The 18,446-nt window shown below is 45.6% G+C and overlaps 1 protein-coding gene across 4 annotated transcripts in view; it reads left to right on the plus strand.

The window, feature by feature from the left end:
• Positions 1–4,800: 4,800 nt before the first annotated feature.
• Positions 4,801–18,446, plus strand: part of ELK3 (ETS transcription factor ELK3) — a 136,850-nt gene continuing 123,204 nt past the window's right edge. For 2 of the 4 annotated variants that reach the window (XM_032170948.1, XM_032170950.2), the window contains exon 1: positions 4,801–5,130. The gene's annotated coding sequence lies outside the window, so the exon portion shown is untranslated. Of the gene's footprint in view, positions 5,131–8,435; positions 8,553–18,446 lie in introns of all 4 variants that reach the window. The other 2 variants (XM_058426049.1, XM_058426050.1) reach the window with 2 other exon arrangements.

Genomic DNA, 18,446 nt, shown 5'->3' on the forward strand with positions numbered 1-18,446 from the left:
TCATTCCCAGCCCTACCTCCTAGCCCCCTAGTATTGAAGCAGTCTTCAAAGGTAGTGATGGCAAACCTTTTTAAGCTTCTATCAGAAATTCGTCAATTCATAAGCTTCAAACATTATTTATTCTGCTTGGTTTACTGTAAATTTCAGTTTGGTTTATTGTAAAACTAATTTTCTTCTCCTGCTCTGTTTTCTCACCCATCTGTAATTTTTTTGTTTACTTTTGATAGCACCCCATTCTGTTATACATTGTAGGATGTTAAAGTGTAGAAGTGGGAGTGTGCCAGTCCTAAGCAGAGGTTTTAAGAAGCATCACGTTTCCATTCACCCCAACTTGAGCTCCAACTCTCCTTGAGAACCTCGTCCCAAGTGGTGTCTGTTCCTTTAGCCTGGTCCCAGAAATGAGAAGCCGACATGCATTCAGCCTGCAGACCGGAGCCAAGCCCAGCCAAGCCCAGCCAACCTAGACACATTTGTTGCCATAAGCTACTAAGTTTTGGAGTTGTTTGTTACATGATATTATCCCAGCAGAAGCTGACTAAAACACCCCTTCTTTTGGAACCAGGCTTTGATTATTATTATTATTTTTTGAGACTTAGCCCTCTTCCACTCTTCATACATAGAGTTGAGTTGAGTTGCCTCTCCCTGACCCTGCCTGTGTACCTTCCAGAATATCACACTAGCTCTCATTCCTCAAACACACAGATTTTGCCTATCATCCCTGGTGGAATCTCAGCTGTTCTTTTTAAAGCTGAGAGCGTCTCACTTGTTTCTTGGCCAGCCAAAATATATGACCCTGGGTTCTGTCACTTGCTATAAAGGGCTCCTAAAGAACTGTTACTTGAAATCTACTCAGTCTTAACTCCTCGCTGTTTCAAAACAAAAGCATAGAAAGCGGAGTGTGGATCATGCAATAGCAGATACCACATCTTTTGGCTGCCTTTTTTTTTTTTTTTTTTTTTTTTGAGACAGGGTCTCGCTCTGTTGCCCAGGCTGGAATGCAGTGGTGTGACCACGGCTCACTGCAGCCTAGACCTCCTGAGCTCTGGTGATCCTTCCACCTCAGCTTCCTGAGTAGCTGGGGTAGCTGGGGTCACAGACATGCACCACCATGCCTGGCTGATTTTTGTATTTTTTTGTAGAGAGATGGAGTTTCGCCATGTTGCCCAGGCTGGTCTTGAACTCCTGGGTTCAAGTGATTCGCCTGCTGTGGCGTCCCAAAATGCTGGGATTATAGGCATGAGCCACCTCCCCTGGCCTTGGCTGGTTTTTGATAGTGGGAAGGAAAGCATGGAAAACAAATAGCAGCTTTCTCTTAGAATGCAAAGAACGGAAGCTGCCGACACCTGAAAATAAAAGCTATGCCCTGTGCTTTGAGGAAGACCAGAGTCAGCTCTGAATCACCCATGCACGTGAAGAGCTGAGAGTAGTCGTGAGGACAATCTAAAACACCAGAGAAACTTACCAGGATTTCATATGGGCTGGGAAACCCTAAAGCTGCCCAAAAGTGTGTCAGAGTGTTTCAGATGAGGTATTTCTTCAAAACAATAAAACTGGTTGACAAAAACATGCTCCCTTACATGTTAGGATTCTACAAAGATTTGTTGTGCAAAAATAAAAGCATAAAAATCACTGAATTAAAATACATTTGGCTTTGAATACACTTTTTTTAAAAAACAGACTTCATATTCTTCGTGTGTGTGTGTATTAAGAAACAGGGTTGACTGGGCACGGTGGCTCACACGTATAATCCCAACACTTGGAGGCTGAGGTGGGCAGATCACGAGGTCAGGAGTTCGAGACCAGCCTGACCAACATGGTAAAACCCCGTCTCTACTAAAAATACAAAAATTAGCCAGGCATGGTGGCGCGTGTCTGTAATCCCAGCTACTCAGGAGACCGAGGCAGGAGAATTGCTTGAACCCGGGAGGCGGAGGTTGCAGTGAGCAGAGATCACACCATTGCGCTCCGGCCTGGGCGACAGAGAGAGACTCTGTCTCAAAAAAAAAGAGAAAAACAGGGTCTCACTCTGTTGCCCAGGCTGGAGTGTGAACTCTTGGGCTCAAGCGATCCTCCTGCCTTGGCCTCCTGAGTAGCTGGTATTACAGGTGAGAGTAATATCACCACACCTGGCCCCTACACTATTTTTCACTTTTTAAAGTGATTTTTTTTTTTTTTTGAGACAAAATTTCACTCTGTCACCCAGGCTGGAGTGCAATGGCTTGATCTTGGCTCACTGCAAACTCCACATCCCGGGTTCAAGCAATTCTCATGCCTCAGCCTCCCGAGTAGCTGGAATTACAGGCGTCTGCCACCACACCTGGCTAAGTTTTGTATTATTAGTAGAGATGGGGTTTCACCATGTTGACCAGGCTGGTCTCGAACTCCTGACCTCAGGTGATCCACCCACCTTGGCCTCCAAAAGTGTTGGGATTACAGGTGTGAGCCACTATGCCCGACCCTAAAGTGATTTTAGACTCACAGCAAAACTGAGTAGGAGGCACAGCGGTTTCCCATATACCTCCTGCCCTGACACATGTACAGCTTCCCCAATCATCAACATCCCCCACCACAGTGGTACCTTTGTTGTAATTGAATCTACATTGACACATCATTATCACCCAAAGTCCATGGTTTACATTAGAGTTCATTCTTCGTGTTGTACATTCTGTGGGTTTTAACAAATGTGTCCACCATTATAGTATCATACCTAGTAGTAGTTTCCTTGCCCTCTGTGCTCCTCCTGTCCACCCCTCCCTCCCTGCTAACCCCTGACAACCACTGATCTTTTTTACTGTCTCCATACTGCCTTTTACAAAATGTCATATAGTTTGGAATCATACAGAACATAGCCTTTTCAGACCGGTTTCTTTCAGGCATATACCTCCTAAAGCAAAGCAACGTGAGTTCTTAACTGTGTGGATTTTTTTTTCCCTGAGGATAGTAAGTTTACATTCTCTCAGTCCAACAGCTGGATCATATAGGGACACCATAGGTGTTCTGCTGAGTGACAGAAGAAGACGACTGGGGATTAAAACGATAATACCCTAAGTGGAAAATTAGCTGTGGGAAATCAGGGATTCATAAGCAGCCCTCTTTTCCATATTTTCTCCTTCTGCCCCACTCTCCTACCTTGCCCCCACCCTATACCCCACGGGTTTCCCACTTCTCATAGATCTGGAGGGCATTCTCCCACCCTTTCCAGTGGACTACCGACAGGAGCCCTGAAGCAAATACCTGAAGGAAATTCCTATCACCTGTGTGCTCTGATAGGCACTTGGAGCTGGGATGTGGTACTAATCAGTAAAACACACCCCACCCCGTGCCCTTTAGAAGCTCACAGTTGATGGCAGTGAGAAATTTGTAAACAAAATAATCTTTCAGGAGAGATTACAAAAATAGAAACAAATGTAGTGGAGGAACTCTTAGAATGTGGTCCTTTTGAAAGGACTCACCCCCGGCCCCCAGAGAATCTGAGTTAATTGGCCTGGGTTGAGTATATTGTTGGAGAGTGTCAAAACACTCCCCAGGTGATTCTGACATTAGCCGGGGCTGGGAACCACCCCAGACCTACTGAATCTGGGACTCCAGGAGAGGTCCAGCCACCAGTGGTTTAACAAGCCCCTAGGGTCAAGTTTGAAAACCAGGCGTCTGGGCTGCTAAGTGGCGGCATGGGAATGGAAGGTTCTGGAAGGTGAGTAGTGAGGGTGGGGCGCAGACCTGGGAAGGGAGAGGCTCCTCAACAGGCATCCCCCCCAACCTTGTCTTAGCCTAGGGCAACGGGCAGGCTCTCCCATCAGAGCCTGGCCTGAGCCCTCAGAGGCAGGACCTCCTTGAGGGATGTGGAGGTGCGACCAGTCCTGAGACCACAGAGCCTCCCTTCAAGCCTCAGTCTCCGGCCCTGCGGGCATTGGTTATTTCCATGGCTTCCAGTGTTGTGGATCCTTATCCTTTGCCCACAGGCCCGCCCCACAACTGAGGGCTGGCTTTTTTTTTTTTATTTTTTTTTTGAGACAGAGTTTCCCTCGTTGCCCAGGCTGGAGTGCAATAGGGCGATCTCGGCTCACTGCAACCTCTGCCTCCCAGGTTCAAGCGATTCTCTCGCCTCAGCCTCCCAAGTAGCTGGGATTATAGGGATCCACCACCACATCTGGCTAATTGTTTTTTCTTTTTCTTTCTTTTTTTTTTTTTTTGGTATTTTTAGTAGAGACGGGGTTTCACCATGTTGGCCAGGCTGGTCTCGAACTCCTGACCTTAGGTGATCCACCCGCCTTGGCCTCCCAAAGTGCTGGGATTACAGGCGTGAACCAGCACGCCCGGCCGAGGGCTGGCTTTTAAAACATCGAAAACCCAGACAGGAACGGTGTCCATCTCCAACCCCATGCGGAAACTGTGCCCGCACCCACAGGAAAAGCAGTCCTTTGCCCAGAGCAACCAAACCCTGAACCCCACTCCCGATTCCCCTCTGCCCCCCAACTCTTCCATCCCAGCGGATGGGAAACAGCGAGTCCAGCCGCCTCCCCACCTCGGGACCCCCCTCCCGGGCCAACTGCGCAGGGCACGACCCCGTTGTGGTGCCCCGCGCGCTCGACCCCCAGGGGTTGAGGTGAGGAGGGATCCCAGGCGTCCCGGGAAGCGCGGCGGCTTCTGTGGGTTGCGGGCGGACCCCTCTCCCCGTGGGGAGGGGCTGCGGGCGCGCGGAGTCGCCGCGGGTCGGAGGCTCCTCCCCGGGGTGGCCGCGCAGGAAGCGGGGCGGGTGGGGGCGGTGCGGGGCGTGCGCGGGGCCGGGGCGGCGGGGGAGGCGCGGGCCTGGGCGGCCAGCCCCGGCGCACAGCCGCGGCCGGGGCGCGCGGCGCGGGGCGGAAAAGCCTGTTTACACAGACTGCACACCGCCTGGGGAATAATGCAGTAAAGGAAGTGAGCCGGCTCGGCCTGACTGCTCCAACTTCCTGCTCTCACACACACCAGAGGGGAAAAAAAAGAGGAGCGAGAGAAAGAAAAAAAGGGGGAAAAATCAGGATCTCATTACAAGAGCCACAGACCGTCTGCAGACGCCTGTCAGCATGGAAAGTCGGGGGCTTTCGCCCGGGTCCTCCTAGAAATTCCCCCCGAAGAAGACTTCCCCACATCTGGGTAGGTAACAGGGCTTCTGCCTGTTGCTCGGACACTTAGAAAGTTTCTTTGGGGTGTTTTCCTTTTTTCTTTCTTTTCTTGGGCGCGGTGGGGGTGGGGCGGGGGGCGCCGCGGGGTGGGCTGCGGGCTGGGGTGGGGGTGGCGGTGGCGGTGCGTCCGCGCTGGAGGGCCGGCCGCGGGGAGGGGGCGCCGCAGATGCTCCTGCGCCCGCGTCGCTGCCACCGCCGTCGCCCGGGCTCGCGCTGGGCCCGGGGCTGCGGGGACCCTGCGCCCGCGGCTCCCCTCCCTGGGGCTGCTCTGCGAGCCCAGAGGAAGGGGCGCCGGGCGTGCAACCCTGGGAGCTCGCCCAGGGCCCCGCTGCAGGCAGCGCGGGGAGCGGGGGACGGCGAGACTTCGGGTCCCTGGGAAGAACCGTGGCCGCAGCAGGCTGAGTGCCTGGAGGCTGGACCACCGCCGACCTTCCAGCTGGGACCGCAGTCAGGCTGCCCTCGAGTGGGCAAAGGGCACCGGTGCTCGGATCCAGGGAGGAAGACAGGGATGGAGAGGGCGGCGGAGGGCATGGGTCGCGAAGGTGTGGGGCTGGGGGCTGCGTTCACTCTCGCTTGGCAGGTGACCCCCGCCCAGGTCACCGCCCCAGGCGCACGCCCGGTCGGACATTTAAAAGCCGGTGGTTTTTATTGGGCATGGTTTTGGAGAAGGACCGGGCAAGAAATGATCTTGGGGCCCCTTCCACTCCCCATCCCTGTTTACCTTCGAACTCAACGTTGGCCTGTGACGCTACTGTAACTTTTGGGGAGGCGGGATTAAGATTTTGGAGTAGTTAAAAAGCAAAAATAAAAGGTCTCAGTTTTGTTATATTTTCTGAACCGAATCATCCTAGGGACAAGCTGCAGTTAGGCGGCGGGTGGAGGTGGAAGCAAGAAATGTTATTTCAGAAACTGCAAAAGGGGCTTTTTAGAAAGAAAAAAAAAAAACGAGTGTCGGGAGAGTTTCTGGCTTGTCTGGAAACGGCAAGACTAATTGCCATGCGCTTCCGCTTTGAAACTGGCAGCAGACAGCATCTTGAAAATGACTCACTAGAGGAGCTCACAAAGAAACTGTGGTTTGCTCCTTCTCAGGTTTATGTATTTGTGCCTTTTACAGTTTCCTTTGTAGTGTTCGAGGGGTCCCCCACCCCTTCCCCGCCAGCCCCCTCCTACCCTCCCTCCTTTGAAAGCCCCTGGCAGGTCTTTAACTCCCCCCACCCCAGTCCTCCAGCCTGAGGGTGGCGGGGAAGGGGGAGGCTGAGTTGTTTTTGGAGTTGGCTGGGGAGAGGGTTAAAGGGATTCTGCTGCTGCAGGGGGAAAAAGTTCCTTGAATTTTCCACTGGCTGCTGCAGGAAGAGAGAGCCCCCTTAGTCATTGCTAAGTAATGTCTGCACACACACCAACTAATCTCATTAGGAGTTTCCGCTGCTCGGCACAGGAGGGGTTTTGTGCAGCCACTGTCAGCCTGGGAGCCCGGCGCTGGGGAAGGAGACAAGTTATGGCTTTATTTTCTTAGGGGTGCAGCCGCCCAGCGAGCCTTTTCAGGACATGTCTTGAAAACTTTGAAGTCACTTTGGCCATTTTGGATTTCAGATTTGCAGGTTTTTCTTTCCCGCGTGTGTATGTGTGTTGAGGGGCTGGGGGAGATAAGCAGCTCACACACCCATCTTCTCCATCTGTGCTTGTCTTTGGGGGTGGGGGGGTGTGGAGCATGTTCCAGGCATCTATTCTTGAGCTGCAATCGATTTGTGAGCCTTACAAAATACCCTCTGATCTCTTTTTCTTTCTCTCTCGCCATGGCACTCATTTATTTGGAAAAGGTCAGTTAGGAGTTTCAATTTATGAGGATGATAAAATTACAAATTGTGTTATGAGGGCACATGGGTCAGGCAGTTAAGGAGACTGTCCATAAGTGTTCTTAGCGTTTCCAGTAATGATCCTGCCTTGAGTTTGAAAAGTGATGGCCTTTCTATGCCAAATATAGCAAAGGCCTTCTGCCCTCTAAAAGTGGTTTTTTGTTTTTTTTTTTTTTAATTTAAATTTTGCCTAGAAATGTGTGGAGTTACTAAAAAGGGTCAAAAGGAACCTGATTGGAACGATGGGGCCCCTTTATTGACAAAGACGTGTTGCTTTTAAGGTGTTGGCAGTTCTTTTACGGTGGCAAAGTGTGTCCTAAAAACAGCCCGAACAGCTCGACCGGGGTATGAGTCAGTGGACATGAGTACAGGATGTCCCTAATGCTATGCCTGTCACAGAGTAGGTGCTCAATAAATTGTATCATTGAAAACTATGAGTAGGCTAACAAAACTTATAATAGGTAAGAAAAAAGACTTACAAGATCTCATACATTTTGCATGAGTGTTCCTTAAGAATGGAGGTTGTAAACTCTCTCCAGAGTACATTTCCTTTAAATAAAAAAGGAAGTATTTAGAATTCCTCCTTCTAAGTAATTATTTGGGACCCATAGGTTCATTTATGTTAGTGGTTCACAACTAGGAGTAATTTTACCTCCCAGGAGACATTTGGCAATGTCTGGAGACGTTTTTGGTTGTTATAACTAAGGGGGTGCACGGGCTTCTAGAGGGTAGATGCCAGGGTTGCTGCTAACCAGTCAACAATGCACAAGAAAGAATTTTTTGGCCCAAAATGTCTATAGTGGATTGAGAAAAATCTTATTTACTTTAATGATGATGAAGATGATGAAAGCTCTTTAACACACATTCAGTCAACAAATAGGACATTTAAAAGTTATCATCTGTAATTTTGGCCACATACATAACATAGCATTCATGAATTTTCTCTTTTTGGTCAGTAACATGCAATAATAGAGTGACATACAGATGGTGACATTGTGATGGTGTACCCTTTATGTCCTGAATTAGGCCATCTCTGAAACTCTGCGAGTATAGCATCTTCATGCACTTGGTACCAGTGCTGTTGAGACCAGAATGGCCGTAGTCCAGATAGGGGAGAGCAGTGATTTGCCAACTCCGTTTGAGTTTTGAAGTTACCTGAACATTTATTAAAGACCTCCTCTTTTTCTTATATAAAAAATTAAATAAGTCAAAAGTGCTAATATACAGTACATGTAACGCTGAGGTCATATGTTAAAATTTATATTTGTAGTAACTTTTTGGAACTTGAATCTTTTCCTGAAATTGGTCTTAAAGGACTTCCAGGCAGTGTGTGTAAATTAAAATATTCCCTTCTTAGCTGTCAGATATTAGATTTTGTGTGTTCTGTGGTACCCAATTATATTCATATATCTATCTGATTCAGAAGACCAATATGGTGCTGTGAAATGTTGCAAAACATGACCTGATGACAACCCAAAACACTTCATAGAAAACTATCCAAGAATGTGACTTCCTGGAGTAGAGTCTTTTTTCACTGAGGGTGAGTTGCTGCTTACTAATCGTTAGTTTTGTTCCCTTCCAATTCTAAGGAATGACTCAGTCGTCTCCGTGTTTCCCAGACCTGGACTTCCTCATGAAACTTTATTTTTTTAATTGTTTATGTTGCCAGGGCTGGCCTTGCACTCCTGGGCTCAAGTGATCCTCCCACCTCAGCCTCCGCAATAGCTGGGATTACAGGTGTGAACCTCTGCACCAGCTATCTCATTAAAGTTTAAAAGAAATGGGCTGTCTGTCCATTCTGGCTTTGTTCTGGCTGTAGAGCCCAGATGACTGTCTTCTGACCCTTTCCTAAGGTTCTGTACATAAATACACAGATGAGGGGAAGGGGATTCTATTTTTGTCAGATTTTCTTGTGTGTTTCAGGCGAAAGTTTTTTATGTCCTAGTTATCTTTAATTCCTCTTTGCCTGTATAAATTGACTTATAACACACTTTGAGACCATGCTAGCAGAATAGTGTCTTCTAAAGGTTGGTTGATTTTTTCTACTGTAAAAAATATTAACGTGAATTGCCTTACAGAGATACAGAAAACTGCTATAAAAAAAAAGACATCTCCCATAATTCCACTGTTTACATTTTGGTGTGTAATTGTCCAGTTTTAAAAAAATGCGTATGTGTGTCTTTGTACATCCACACATGCACATACCATTTTTAATTGAAAGCACACTGTACTTACTGTTTTATAACTTTTTTCACTTAACATATCATGTAACACATTTGAATAATTAGTACTGAGACCGAAATTGTCACAAAGAGCTTCTATTTATTGATCTAATAAATGTGATGGCTCAACCATGGATTGACATAATTTCTTCATAGACTTGTTCAGTGTTTTTTGTCGTCTGTGGTTCAAGTAATGTTCTAAGAATGCTGCCCTCTCGAAAGACTGAGTTCCTATGTGCTGTGAAATTTTGGATTTTGATGAGTTTCTCTGTGATTTAAGGATGAGTCATGATTTGCAGTAGAATATCAAGATGTGGTAACAGGAAGTACAGGGCACTACACATCAAAATAGAATGTTAAATGATGAAAGAAGAGAAACCAGGTTAAACTGAAAATACACCTTGAAATTATCCAACTACGAAGGGAGAGGAAGGTGTGTTTTGTATACTTTAACAACTCCTATTACTGTTTCATTTTCTATCAGTGGAGTTTCCACACTTTGAAGTTGGTGTTTTAAATTGATTTTTAGCTCAAGATTGCTGTTGTTCATAGCCACTTTGAATTGAGGTCATTCAGCCTTTTGGTTGAAACCATGGCAGTGAGACCATGAAAACTCTAGTTTTGCCACTTATAGAGCAGCCCCAGTAAATAAAATTAGCTGTGTGTGTGTGTGTGTGTGTGTGTGTAACCTTCTGTGAAATTCTAAATGTCTTCAAAAATGGTAGATTACTCAGTCTTTTAAATAACTATTCTGTGCAGAAATTCTACTCCCCATGGTTCCTGCCTGAAACCAAAATAAAAATGGCCTTTCATCCATTACTGGAGATTTACATATATGTCAGCAGTTTTTTTTTTTTTTTTTTTTTTTTGAGACGGAGTCTCGCTCTGTCGCCCAGGCTGGAGTGCAGTGGCGCAATCTCGGCTCACTGCAAGCTCCGCCTCCAGGGTTCACGCCATTCTCCTGCCTCAGCCTCTCCGAGTAGCTGGGACTACAGGCGCCCGCCACCACGCCCGGCTAATTTTTTGTATTTTTAGTAGAGACGGGGTTTCACTGTGTTCTCGATCTCCTGACCTCGTGATCTGCCCGCCTCGGCCTCCCAAAGTGCTGGGATTACAAGCGTGAGCCACCGCGCCTGGCCTATGTCAGCAGTTTTAAAATAAACTTTGAACTAATCATTTCAATAAATTGTGATTTGGTTTGAATTCCCACTAGGAATAAAGTCATTGACTATTTATTGCTATGTATTAATTTACATTTCCTGGAAAGTAATTACTACATTTTTCTAAGAATTAAATAAGATTACTTTATAACATGGCTGAGAAATTTACTTGTATATTTTTAAAGAAATTTAGATGATGTTAGTGTATTCCAATTTGAATTAGACTTAAATGAATTTGCTTGCACACTCTAAAACAAGGATCTAAAGCACATAGTATCATAAATGTACTTAAAGTTTCTATAGCTAAAACAATTTCTGAATATCCATGTGTAATATGGGAGTGATGGGATACGTATAAAACACTTATCTGGATACCTTCTCATTTTTTTAAATTGATATAAATGTACATATTTATGGGGTACATAGTGATTTTTTTACATATGTATCATGTATAGTAATTAGATCCATCATCACAAATGTTTATGATTTATTTGTGTTGGGAACATTCATTATCTTCCTTCTAGCTGATTGAAACTATATAGTATTATAGGCATCCTGCAGTGCTATAGAACACGAGGACTTATTCCTTCTGTTGGAGACCTTCTCTTAAGACTGATGAAGCTAGGGCTCCTGTATTCTAAGCAATAAAGAAAACGAGGCTCTTGGTATCTTCCCCTCTCTTTTTTTTTTTAAGTTGAGGTATGATTTACATATATTAAAATGCACAGATCTTAAGTGTTATTGTATACATACATGTAACCCTGCCCAAAGAGACAATATTTCCATATCCCCAAGTGTTTTTTGGCTTATATATTTAGAGACAGAGCCTGGTTCTGTCACCCAGGCTGGAGTGCACTAGCACTGTCATAGCTCAGTGCAGCCTCAAACTTCTGGGCTCAGGTGATCCTCCTGCCTCAGTCTTCTAAGCATATAGGACTGCAGGTGTGCACCACCACACCTGGCTAATTTTTTTTTTTTTTGAGACAGTGTCTGGCTCTGTTGCCCAGGCTGGAGTGCAGCGGTGCGAGCTTGGTGCACTACAACCTCCGCCTCCTGGGTGTAAGCAATTCTCATGCCTCAGCCTCCCAAGTAGCTGGTATCACAGGCATGTGCCACCATGCCTGGCTAATTTTTGTATTTTTAATAGAGATGGGCTTTCGCCATATTGGCCAGGCTGGTCTCAAACTCCTGGCCTCAAGTGATCTGCCTGCCTCCACCTCCGAAGGGCTGGGATTACAGGAGTGAGCCACCATGCCTGGCCTCTGGCTAATATTTTTGTTTTTTGTAGAAATGGGGTCTCATTATCCCTGGCCATTTACAAAATTCCGTTATGGCAGTTTCATGATTCTACCATATAGATTCTTAAACTTCAGAATACCTTGATAAAATATTGTGGTATTTTATTTAATCTGCTTAGTTAAAAATCAGAATGTGTAGATTTCCTCATCATACAGTAAGAGGAAAAAGAAAAATCCTTTCTATATTACCTGATATCCACAAAATATTTAACCAAAAGTAATATGTGTGCTTTAGGAAAAATGTATTACCTTAAGACTAATTGGGATGAGAGGATATTAGTTAATCTTCCCAGACCTCAGTTTCTCTAGCCTGATGGTAAAGTAGTTGAAGTGGAGGCTGGGTGCAGTGGCTCACATGTGTCATCCCAGCATTTTGGGAGGCTGAAGCAGGCAGATCAGCTGAGCCCAGGAGTTTGAGACCAGCCTGGGTCACATAGTGAGACCCCATCTCTGCTAAAAATTAGCTGGATGTGGTGGCGCATGCCAGTAGTCCCAGCTACCCGGGAGGTCTGCGCTGCAGTGAACCATGATTGTGCCACTACACTCCAGCCTGGGTAACAGAGTGAAACCCTGTCTCAAAAAAAAAAAAAAAAAAGGATTGAAGTGGAGAAGCTGAGATACTCCCTTTCAAGTCAGAAGCCCTATTTGTGTACTACTATATTTGGAGGAAAGGACTTCTAAGAGTTGTGAAAGTGTGATATGAATTTTTGCTGTCATCTCCAAACATCTGACTTATAGACCTATGCAGTAATTTAAACAAACAGCTATTTTGTGGTGGAAAAGGGGGCTCCCCGTAAGTTTCCCCTTGAATTCCATTTTGGCCCCTTATTGAATAAGGAACACTCCAGTGGAAGGCCAGTATTAGCTGCCATGCTTCCTATCCTCCTAGTCTTTTGAGGTTTGTGACAGGCACTGATTTCTAATGACCTACAGCCACCTCATTCTTGGGGACAGTGACTCTGAGTTGGGTGCTCTGTAGTGCCAGATAAGAGTTTGGTCACCTGGTTAAATTCCTCCTCCTTCTTTCTGATTGTCTTTGAAAGTGCTGTCTGCCCCCACTGCTGTGTCTTGACGGTTCTCACATTCCCCTGTACCCCCTCTGATCCCTTCTCTCCCCAGGAGCTAGAACAATCCTTTCAAAACACAGATCTGACCAGGTCATTCTTCTACTGAAAAATCTAGTGGCTTCAGCTTAGGATAAAGACCAAAACCCCTAACACAAGCTTCAAGATGTGATTTGGGCCAGCCAAACTAGCTTTTCCTCAGTTCCTCAAATGCTCAAGGTGTCCTTTGCCCTCTGTCCACTGGGTCTTTGTCAATGCTGACAGAATTTTCCCCCGACCCCTCTATTTTTCAGACTCCATGCCTAACCAATTTGTAGTGTCTTTTAGTATACTCAGCTCCACCATCTTTTCTTGGGGAAGCCTTTCCTTTCACCTAGAGTAGATCTCCCTCAGTCATCTGCTCCTGGCCTTCCGAGCCCTTACCACAGCTTTTTTTTTTTTTTTTTTTTTTTTGAGAGATGGAGTCTTGGCCTGTTGCCCAGGCTGGAGTGCAGTGGCACCATCTTGGGTCACTGCAACCTCCCCCATGTGGGTTCAAGAGATTCTACTGCCTCAGCATCCCAAGTAGCTGGAATTACAGGCTTGTGCCACCACACCTTGCTAATTTTTGTGTTTTTATTAGAGACAGGGTTTCGCCATGTTGGCCAGGCTGGTCTCAAACTCCTGGCCCCAAGTGATCTGCCTGCCTCGGCCTCCCAAAGTGCTGGGATTACAAGTGTGAGCCACCATGCCTGGCCGCCACAGGCTTTATTTACAGGTTGCCTCATTACCTGAATTCTCTGCCTCCAAATTCTTGTTACCCAAACACAGGAACATGAGATGGAGTCTCGCTCTGTCGCCCAGGCTGGAGTGCAGTGATCTCGGCTCTCTGCAGCCTCTGCCTCCTGGGTTCAAGTGATTCTTCTACCTCAGCCTCCCAAGTAGCTGGGACTACAGGCACGCGCCACCACGCCTGGCTAATTTTTGTATTTTTAGTAGAGACGGAGTTTCACCATGCTGACCAGGCTGGTCTAGAACTCCTGACCTCGTGATCCACCCGCCTCGGCCTCCCAAAGTGCTAGGATTACAGGCATGAGCCACCATGCCTGGCCAGGAACTAGACAGTTTCAGAGACATCTTCTGAAGATAGGGCTGGTGCCCCTCATTATTCATTAATGCTATTTTCTCCAAAACCCAGGCACCAAATAGATGCGATAGCATGGCATCCCTTGTGATCTGAAGTTACTGTCCGAAACTGCGGCCCTGTTCGATTTGGATATTGGGGGATGCCTGCGCGTGTCTATGTCATGTGCTGCCTGTCTGTGGTGCCATCAGTCTGTGAGCTCCCTCTGGGCCTGCATCAATTTTTCTCATCCTTTGTATTATCTCAGCACATTTCCTCAGTTCCTCAAATGCAGGTATTGTATAATACCTGGCACTCAATGAATTAAAAATAATCTGAAGCGGGGGTGGGGTGGGGGAGCTTGTCAATATAACCTCACCTTGTTTTGCCCTTGGACTTGATAAAGCCCTTTGTTGCTATGCATATGTCCATCTCTTTCCTAGACAATGAGTTACTTGGATTAATAACATGCAGATCTCTTGGTTAAACCATAAAGACAGTCTGGGCGCGGTGGCTCACATCTGTAATCCCAGCACTTTGGAGGCCGGGGCGGGCAGATCACTTGAGGTTAGAAGTTCGATACCAGCCTGGCCAACATGGTGAAACCCCATCTCTACTAAAAATACAAAAATTAGCCGAGTGTGGTGGCGCACGCCTGTAATCCTAGCTACTTGGGAGGCTGAGGCCGGAGAATTGCTTGAACCCGGGAGGTGAAGCTTTCAGTGAGCCGAGATTGTGCGATTACACTCCAGCCTGGGCAACAGAGCGAGACTATGTCTCAAAAAGAAAACCCATAAAGACAGACAAAAAGCTCCTCTATCCCACTTCCCATACTTTTTGTTGAGACTTGCAAGAAAAGTAGATATATAGAAATGAGGTTAGTTTGCTAGTATCCTGGAGGACAAGATTTGGCCCTATTGTTGGTATCAGTGTTACTATACTGAGTGGTGGGTTAACAGTAAAGTTATTCATGGGATAGGATATGTTGAAAGAATCTCAATGGCTATAGAATTAATCATTGTAGAGCAACCATCATTAGTCCTTTATTAAAGACTTCAGTTGATCAGGTTTTCGTAGTTCCCTTGGATAACCGGTTTTTAACCTATAAGATCCACAGTTCAGGGTCCTTCTTGTAGTAAAACCTGTGTATGTAGCTTCCATCTGTACCTTTTTGAAATTAATGTTGTTTCTGATTGAGTTTGGAAATAACAAAAGATTCTGCTTACGTGATTATGAAGACTTGAATGACTAAACACCTAAACTGTTTTTTGGTGGAGGAGGACTAGGTCTCCTAATAAATTTCAGCTGGGTTTTGCCAAGGAGCAATTTGTTGATAGTCAAACCTTGATTAAGCGGAATGTATGATTAAGATTTTTCTCCTTGCACTTAATTGTCAGAATAGAGAGATTACATCAACAACAACAGCAGCAGCAGCAACATCAAAATAAGCCCGAAATTTCTTCTAGGGCAACTGCAGGAATTCTCTGTGGGAATCAACAGTAGGAGTTCGCCTCTGCCTGCACCTGTAGGTTGTCATCATCCTCAGAATTAATGATCCTGAGGCCCAGGAAGATCATACGATTCTATTAAGCAAGAAAAGGAGGTGTAAATGTTAGAATGATTCCCTAACACTAAAAGTTAAGAATATTTCTCTGGTTAACGCTCATTGAACTGGAAATGTCACTTCCCCTCTTCATCCCCTTATTGGAGTTTGGAAGGCTCACCTTTAGAGGCTCAGATGCAAATTCTTGTTGGAGTTGATTCACAGATGAAAGGGCTATGCCCTGGAAGGTGAGGAGTGTGTATGCACCTATATAGATGTAGGCTGCAAGAGGGAGGTCTGTGTCTGAGAGAATGGGACAATAGGTGACTTTAGTTGGTGTTGCTTCTCTTTGTAGAGTCACTGCCCATGTAGGATTAAAGCCCTGGTTCTGTGCAGAGGGTGGGAGCATAAGTGAATGTTTGCTAACTGTCTCCACCCTTGAAGAATCATCGTTTCACAGTGAGAAGTCAAGAGAGAACCTGGATTTATTACAGAATTTGCAGGAAAGAAGAAAGTATAGATTCCTGATCATCTCAGCACATCCCATTATGAACATACAGAGAGGGGACCAAACCATTTAGTATTATCTTTGGGACTGTATGTGAGGTACAGTACCTCAGTTTCCTTGTATGATCTTGAAACCCTCTGGCGACTAGAATTCGTGAGCATTGGGCGGGAATTTATTTCTGCTAACATTCCTGTAGATTTTTTCAAGCCCCAGCTACTGATCATTTAGACCAGAGGGCATTGGATGGTTTCTTTTCTTTTTTTCTTCTAGAGACAGCATCTTGCCCTGTCACCCAGGCCAGAGTGCAGTGGCGCAATCATAGCTCACTGCAGCCTCGAGCTCCTGGGCTCAAGTGATCTTCCCATCTCAGCCTCCCCTCTGTAATCCACTGGGATTATAGGCTTGAGCCACTACACCCAGCTCTTCTTTTCTTTTTTGAAAAATCAGTTTAGAACAAATGCCTTGAAATGCTCCAAGTGACACCCGAGTGAGGGTTAGAACTGATTAAACTCCAGGCAGAGAGATGTTGTCATATCTTTGCTGCATGCATAGCCCAGTGCAAAAATGCCCATAGATGGACTGAGTTCATCTTAGATAGTTGAGGCAAAAACAGAAGAGCCAGTCAGCCACTTGGCGTTTCTGTCCTCACTTAATTCACCCCTTGAGTTGCTGTACCATTAATTCTCAATGCTGGATTGATGACAAATGAAGTAATCTGAAGAGTGTTAAAATTTTCTTAAAGTGTATTACTTCAATGACAAAACTATATGCTGCTTGAAGACATCTTGAATCAGATGACTCGAGTGTACTGTGAATTCTCAAAGGATTGGGGGTCACGGCTCTCAAGCTCGTTGCCCTGCTTTGATTTCAATCAGAGCTGAACCACAAGAACAGCATCTTCGTTCAGCCTCTGCCACATCCTTTGTGTGTTTTTTTAAAACCTAAATATTAAAGCCTAGTAGTTTGTCTTTCAGAAAGGAGAAACTTTAAGACCTTGATGTAGAAGATCAGACATGCACCAGATGATTCAAATATTTTACCTAATGAAAGGGGCAATTTTCTTTTTCTTTCTTTCTCTTTCCCTTTTTTTTTTTTTTTTGAGACGGAGTGTCACTCTGTTGCCCAGTCTGGAGTGCAGTGGCGTGATCTCGGCTCACCACAACCTCTGCCTCCCAGGTCAAAGCAATTCTCCTGCCTCAGCCTCCCAAGCAGCTGGGACTATAGGTGTGCGCTACCATGCCTGGCTAGTTTTTGTATTTTTAGTAGAGATGTTGGCCAGGCTGGTCTCGAACACCTCACCTCGTGATCTGTCTGCCTTGGCCTCCCAAAGTGCAGGGATGACAGGTGTGAGCCATGATTTTCTTTCAGAAGGGAAAAAAAGATCCTCTAAAGCAGGATCTGGCTGTTACTTTGTACAGTTAATATATTCACGCTGAACAATTACTGGAAGAGCAGGTAGAGTAATAAGTTGTATATGACATTTCAAAAAGGGACTGCCCAAGCCAGTGGATGGCAGATGCCCACATGGGAATTAAGGGCAGTGAGGATGCTTTGGGGTGCAGATTGATGTTTGATGCTAATGCCACCAACAGCCAGTCTCTTCCGTCAGATGCTTTTGGTGGTCTTTGCATAACACCATTCCCTGGACAGGAATGAATGAATGGTTGGTCTGCCCCTTGATGACAGTTTTAATGTTATTTTGCTCATTTATTCAGTGCATCTTGATGGTTAATTTAAAAACCTGTTCTAAATATGAGGCATTATGAGAAGACTGTTAAGTTTTGAAATCACTCACTGTCTTATTTTTGCAAGTTTTGGAAATAACAGTACCCACCAGGAACACCAAGCTGTTTTAAAATGTGTTCCACTTACAGTTGTTTGTCTACAAGTCGGGTTTGGTTTAAAAAGACATTGAATGAGAGGTGAGAGGGCTTGTGCTTGCACTTTTACCTTAACACCACTGTATTTTTACTTCCTGTTAAAAATAACTTTATTGGAGGTGCTGTATACTTAGAATCCCTCTGCATTTGGCACCATAACCATCATATGCAGCTAGACTTGATGTCCGTTGTACAAAAATGTGAGCGAGACATAGGCATGTGGGGAGGGTAAAGCTATTCAAGGGCTAGTGACTACCTTCGTGACTTCAGATGCAGCTAAAATCCCACACACATGTCCACCACATGAGCAGGTGATGATATGGTGAAGACTGCAGAGTCACTGTTTTTTATAGTTCTCTTTCAAAGCGAATGTATTACCATGCCAGATTTATGTATAAATGTTTATGCCTGGAATTTGCATTTCCTAAACCATGAAAGAGTTTTGTCGAGAAGAGCACGAAGGAAAAACAGTGAAACTAACCGGTTCCTTGCTTCAGGCACCGCCTCTGTAAGGCAGCTCTTTGTGCTTCTCAAAAACCTCTAAAGATGTTGCTGGCGATCCCTCGGTCATAAATACCAGTAACTCATAACCATTTTTGCAAGAATACTGTATAGAATGGGACCCAAAGACTGGGTAATGTCAGTATTATCCAACTA

The sequence above is a fragment of the Hylobates moloch genome, unplaced genomic scaffold, assembly GCF_009828535.3.
Source record: "Hylobates moloch isolate HMO894 unplaced genomic scaffold, HMol_V3 SCAFFOLD_12, whole genome shotgun sequence".
NCBI classification, from domain to species: domain Eukaryota; kingdom Metazoa; phylum Chordata; class Mammalia; order Primates; family Hylobatidae; genus Hylobates; species Hylobates moloch.